The following is a 6925-nucleotide window of genomic DNA, read 5'->3' as shown; positions in this document are numbered from 1 at the left end:
CAACAGAAGAATAATAAAGATAATTGAATCAGTGACTTCAAATATATGGCATACAGCTCCATAATCAAAAAAAGAGCAGTAGAAATGAGGATGATAAAAAGAAATAGAATCAGAGATGTTGTTACTATGTTGTTACTCTGAGTAACAATTTCAGAATCAAAGGAATCCCAGATGCAGAAGAAAAAGGGAGAATGGCTTGATGAAGAAACAGCAGGAGAGAACTTCCCTAATATTAAGTAGCACTGACCAAGAGTCCCAAAGTGTGCCAAACAAAAAAGACTCAAACAGAACACCATCCAGACACATAGCAATCAAAATGGTAAACCTCAAAGACAAAAACTACTGAAAATATCAAGAGAAAAGAATCTCAAATACAAGGAAAATAAGAATCAGAGCAGATTTCTCATATGAAACCATACAAGCAAGAGAAGAGAGAAATGACATATTCAACATACAGGATTAAACAAAACAAAACAACTTTGAGTCCACCATCCTTCGAAGTTGTTATTTTAATTTGAGGGGGGAATAAAAACATTGTCAAACAAGAGCTGAGACCAAAGCAAATAACCAATTGCATAAATTAAGTAAACACTACAATAAATAAGTTAACATAACCCTTATACCAATAATTTCTCTATCAATGGACCAAACTCTACCATCGAAAGGTAGTGACTGGATGAAGCAGTAAACAAAACCCATCTATTTACTGCTAACTGAAGCATGGATTATATACAGACTCAGAGTGAGAAGATGGGAAGGAAACATGTAAGCCAATAGTAGACCCCACCACTCCCCACCAAAATTGTTGGGACAATCATGCTTATATCAGAGCAAATAGCATTCAATATAAAGACAGTAATTAGAGACAGGGATGAAGACTACTTATTGGTCAAGAATATTAAATCAAGCAGTAATAACTTTTATCAATATACATGCATCAAATAAAGAAGCAGCAGATTTTATAAAGATTCTACTCACAAATCTTAAGAAATACATTGAAAGAAACTTAATAGTAGTGATTTCAATACTCCACTTTCAATATTCACCAGACAAAATATCAGTGAAGATAAAAGAGCCCTAAGTGAGGGGTTAGAAAGTTGAACTTAACAGATATACAGATGCCCAAAAGTAAATATTATTTGGAGTTTATTAACTCCCAAGTTACAAAAGCATAGCATTAACTGTCTTCCTGTGTCTATACAAAAAGACATTGCTCTAAAGTAAACTAAGCAAATGATATAAGGAAAAGAGAAAAACAATATTTCACTTACAAATAGAAAATGCAGAGTCCTTAGAAGAATCTGACCTTACAAGTCAGAGGTTCTGATTTGGGGATATAGGTGATTAACAGATAAGCAGAGCACAGAGAAGTTAAAGATGAACATAGGAATGGGAGTGTCTTGAGTGTAACCCAATAAACCGAAGCTCACTGTGGCAAGGGAGAAAGGACAATAAGGAAGAAAGGACCGAGGATAAAAGACAAGCCAATGTTATCCCACAGTGGAGGAAGTAGAAAATCTGAACATAGAATCTCCTTAAGAACAAAAGCACTGGTCCAGGGGGATTTGCTGGTGACTTCTGTAAAATCTTTAAAATCTATAAAATTACCATTTGATGACATTATCCAAATAAGCAAAGTACATAGAGTCATTACTTTAAAAGAAAATTTCAGACCAATTTTCCTTATGAAATTGAGGCAAACACCAACAAGACCTTGGGTAACCAAATTCAAAAGCAAATTAAAAAAATCATATACTGTGAACAAGTGGGATTCATCTCAAGAATGCAATAATGATTTAATATTGCACATTAGACAACACAACAATAAAAGAAAAGACAAAATTATAAAATTATATAAAGCAATGCATAGAGTTTTTGACAAGATCCACATACATTCATGATAAAAAAAAATCATTTGCAAAATAGGATGTAAGGAACTTACTCAAGATAGCAATGGGCAGCTATAAGAAGCCCACAACCAGTATCATTCTCCATGGGAAAAATTAAAAACATGATCTGGTACAAGACAAGGACTGAATACACTAAAGCAATTATAGTCAACATCAATATGTTTCTAATGTATATTATTACTATTATTTTATTCAATATAATAGTACAAATCCTAGCTACAAAAACAAAGCAAGAAAAATAATTAAATTCCAAAATTACTCTTAAATGAAATAAGAGGAACAGAGGAAACTGTAATTTAAGAGTAAGAATTTTTAAAATTTGATTTTTTTTAATTTTTTAATTATTTTTTTATTAGTGAATCACCATGAGTTACAGTAACAAACTTATGAACTTTCATGTTTGCATTTTGTTTATCTCTCTCCACCAGTGCCCAGTCACCTCCACCAATGTTCCTAGAATCCCTCCCACCCTCCCACCCCATCCCCCCCACCCCACCCCACCTCTGTGGCAGGGCATTCCCTTTTGTTCTCTCTCCTTTTGTGTGTTGTGGTTTACAAGAGAGGCACTGCGTGGTCATCGTGTTTGGTCTATATTCTATTTTCAGCGTGCATCTCCCATCCCGTGCAGGTCCTCAAACCACTCTTTACCTGGTGTTCCCTTCTCTATGTGAGCTTCCCCTTCCTCTAGTGTGTGGGACCAGCTTCCAAGCCTTGGAGCCAACCTCCTGGTATTTATTTCTACTATTCTTGGGTGTTAGTCTTCAATTCTGTTATTTTATTTTATATTCCACAGATGAGTGCAATCTTTCTCTGTCTCTCTCTTTCTGACTCATTTCACTTAGCATGATACTTTCCATGTTGATCCACTTATATGCAAAGGTCATGATTTCATCTTTTCTAACAGCAGCATAGTATTCCATGGTGTAGATGTACCAAAGTTTCTTTAACCAGTTACCTGTTCTAGGGCACTCAGTTTTTTCCAGATTCTGGCTATTGTAAACAGTGCTGCAATGAACATTCGAGTGCAGATGTCATTTCGAATGGGGGTACGGTGCCACCAACAGGTCAACCTGTACCTGTAGGGCTAGTGCATCAGCAGCCTGATGATGCCTTCAGGCTTCCTGATACCCCCAAATTGCTGCTGTGTCTTTGACTGGACCCCAACAACTTGGGGTCAAGTTTACCAAAAAATTAAATGGGCAAAAGTTAGGCCAGAAGTTTGTAGAAGCCATGCCCACAAATCACCTCTGACTCAGCTACATAAGCTCATTTATTGGCTTTATTTCAGAGACCCATAAATAAATCTTGAAAGAGTTCTAAAGCCTCAGTTAATCTTGGACCCACACAAGGCTGAACAGACTGGGGTAATTGGAGGAGGGTGGGTTGGCTTGGTGCCGCCCAAGCAGAGCCCCTGGTTGCCACTTGCTTCCACAACCCCAAACTGCTGTCATATCCCTGGCCTGACTCCACCGTCTCAGGACAGACTTCACCAAGGTGTAACTTGTTGAAAATCCTGGTATGTGGTTTTTGTGATTGAGATCTCTGGACTTTCTCGGTGTTGGGATGGGCTACCACCCCCTACCTCCCTGTACTTCTGGAAGGCTCAGCAGTCACATCCACACCACAAAGTGACCACCCAACTGTAAAACTACTCTAGCCTTCCCATCTTGATAATACTGAATGCCCTGAACAACCACCATGAGGTCATAACACCTGTAGTGCAAACCATAATGCACAAAAGGAAAAGGAGAGAGAGAGAGAGAGAGAGAGAGAGAGAGAGAGAGAGAGAGAGAGAGAGAGAGAGAGAGAGAGCGAGAGAGAGCAAGAAGGAAAGTGTCTCCCATAGAGGAAGGCTGGGAGTGTCGAGGGGAGTGTAGGGAGATGATGGGAGGAAAACAGGGGACATTGGTGGAGGGAAATGTAATGGTGGTGGGACACTGGAGGGATGGATGCTTTATCAATGTATGACTGAAACCCAATTATGAACAGGTTTGTAATAGTCTATCTCAAGGATATTCAATTAAAAAAGTAATGTGGAGTTCATGCTCAATTCAATCAGCTTAATCAATGGCTGAATAAATAGCAGTACTCCTACACTTAATTAGAAAAAGTTTAAAAATATTTAAAATATATAAAAATTCAAATGATACTGTTTCACAAACATAGGAAGTTTGGTATGAATGTAGGTTAAAAATCATAAATATTGTCTCAGTATGTTTATGTGTTGTTCTTTTTTACACAGTTCTTATTTACACAGGCCTATAAGATACTTCACGTTCTTATAGACTCAGGAAAATTTCAAGCTAAGTAGTAAATCTTCAATGTATTTAAAATAGAAAATTTGGGACCGGAACAATAGCAAAGTGGGTGTGGTGCTTGTCTTGCACACAGCTGAACTGGATCTCAATTTCTGTAGCCCATATGATCCCCTGAGGCCACAGCAGTGATCCCTCAGTGCAGAGTCAGACCTGAGCACCCTGAGTGTGACCCCCAAATCCAAACATAATAGTAATAATATAAATCTGAAAGTTATGTTGATGTTGCCTGTAATTGCTTTAGTATGGTCTGTCTACTTTATAAGTAACCTCATTTAAGTTATTTCAACTTTATTAGTGTATGTTATGAAGAAAAATTTGTGAAAAAATATGTACATGGTAAGACTAAGATGGCAAAAATTGAAATAGGCAAGGCAGAATGATTCCTATTTTATGCATAACTAATATTGTTCATAAGTTTTTAAAACTAGAATTAAAATATTTTTGTATATTATATTTATATATTATATTTATTATATTTATTATATACTTATTATATTTATTATATACTTATTATATATTTATTATATATTATAGTTATTATATATTTATATTATTATATTTATATTTACCATGACTCTAATGCCAATCTCAGTCCAGTGAGTTAATCACTGTATCACTGTCATCCCATTGCTCATAGGTTTGCTCGAGCGGGCACCAGTAACATCTCCATTATGAGACTTGTTACTGTTTTTGGCATGTCAAATACACTACGGGTAGCTTGCCAAGCTTTGCCGTGTGGGCAGGATACACTTGGTAGCTTGCTGGGCTCTCCGAGAGGAATGGAGGAATCGAACTCGGGTCGGCCACATACAAGGTAAACGCCCTACCCACTATGCTTTCGCTTTTGCGGCATATGCAACAAAAACTGTCCATGACAGCATGCATTCTAGCCATATGTGTTTTTACAGTACAAAAGCTAAAAGTGTTGTAGAGCTGGAGCACAGGAACAGCGGCAACCAATTGATTCCCTTCACGAACCACATTTGGTCCTACAGCATTGTGATTGTTGCGTTTCTTTTTGTCTGTGGACATTGAACAGAACAGCTATTTTGTTCAAAATAGCTGCCCTACTTTCACATAAAGGAAATGGAAAAATTGGACTGGAGTCATAGTACAGTGGGTAGGGCGTTTGCCTTGCACTCGGCTGACCTGGGTTCAATTCCTTCGTCCCTCTTGGAGAGCCTGGCAAGCTACCGAGAGTATGCCATCCACACGGCAGAGCCTGGCAAGCTCCCCGTGGTGTATTCAATATGCCAAAAACAGTAACAACAAGTCTCACAATGGAGACATTACTAGTGCCCACTAGAGAAAATCGACAGTGCTACAGTGCTACTTTCACATGGCCCAGCATATATATCTTAACTCTTTCTCATAATCTATGCACAGTCAGTGTCTCTGTGCTATGTTCTCAAGTGACTAATCAAAATAGTTACATAAATGTGCCTAAATTCAGTGTTTGTAATTTACTCCTTGAGCCAGATATTAAAACTTTATCATCTGGGGCTGGAGCAATAGCACAGCGGGTAGGGCATTTGCCTTGCATGCGGCCAATCCGGGTTCGATTCCCAGCATCCCATATGGTCCCCTGAGCACCACCAAGGGTAATTCCTGAGGGCAAAGCCAGGAGTAGCCCTTATGCATCGCTGGGTGTGACCCAAAAGCAAAAAAAAAAAAAAAACCAAAACAAAACCAAAAAAACATTATGTGTGGCTGAGGAGTAATGGGTTGTACCTAGGTAACAAGACACATCTAAGACAGAAACTGTTTGTGTATAGGAGTCCTTTAAGAAAAGGAAAGCTGTGCAAATACCATGCAATGTAACTAATATGGTTAACAACAGAGGCGCCATTAATAAAAGTGAAATAATTTTCTATTTAAGTAGTTAGTTGACAGATATAATTGAAAAAAACTGGCAACAAATGTGAATATTTGCAAGTAACTTCCCTTTTAACTTTGGAAAAGTCCTATAATTGATATTAACATTTTATCCTGTCTTCCATATAGAAAAGACTAAAGTAGCAGGTTAATTTTAATATTTTATAAACTTCTTGCTGTATTTATAGCAGATTAAAATGAAAAATTTCATATACACACAATTGAGTTTTAGGAGCAACTTATAATTCAGAGGCTTACCTTTTTAAAAGGAATTATTTAAAAATTATTTTTATAATTAAATAAAACTTTATCTAACATAGCATTTATGGGCAAAATTATTATATCCCACTACTACCAAAGTTCCCTATTCCCTCCAGTATTGTTCCTATGTTATTTCTAGTCCACTTTATGGCCCTCTCACCTCACTGCTTGGTTATCTAAATTTTGTAACCTAAGGCCAAGATTTTGCCATTGTTTGATATAACCCCTCTCCCTTAGTTGTTTCTCCCTATGCCTTAGATTAGTAAGATCATCCCCTTCACTGTCTGATATTTTTGCTTAATATTATACCCTCCAGTTCAGTCAAGTTTCAGCGAAAGCACAATTTTACCTTTTCTTATGTTGCATAGAAGTCTATTATTTAAGAAAGTACAATTAAACGGTATGATTCTTTTGTGGTTTACTCTTTGAGTTGTTTTGAAATTTTGGCTATTGTACTCAGTGTTGCAATGAATATAAGTGTGTATGTGACTTTCTGGAATAATGCTTTAATGTTTAGGGTAGATACCAAGAAGTAGATTTACCATCTACTGAGTTTTATTA

Source organism: Sorex araneus, chromosome 1, assembly GCF_027595985.1.
Source record: "Sorex araneus isolate mSorAra2 chromosome 1, mSorAra2.pri, whole genome shotgun sequence".
Lineage (NCBI taxonomy): Eukaryota > Metazoa > Chordata > Mammalia > Eulipotyphla > Soricidae > Sorex > Sorex araneus.
This window is presented reverse-complemented; position numbering follows the sequence as displayed.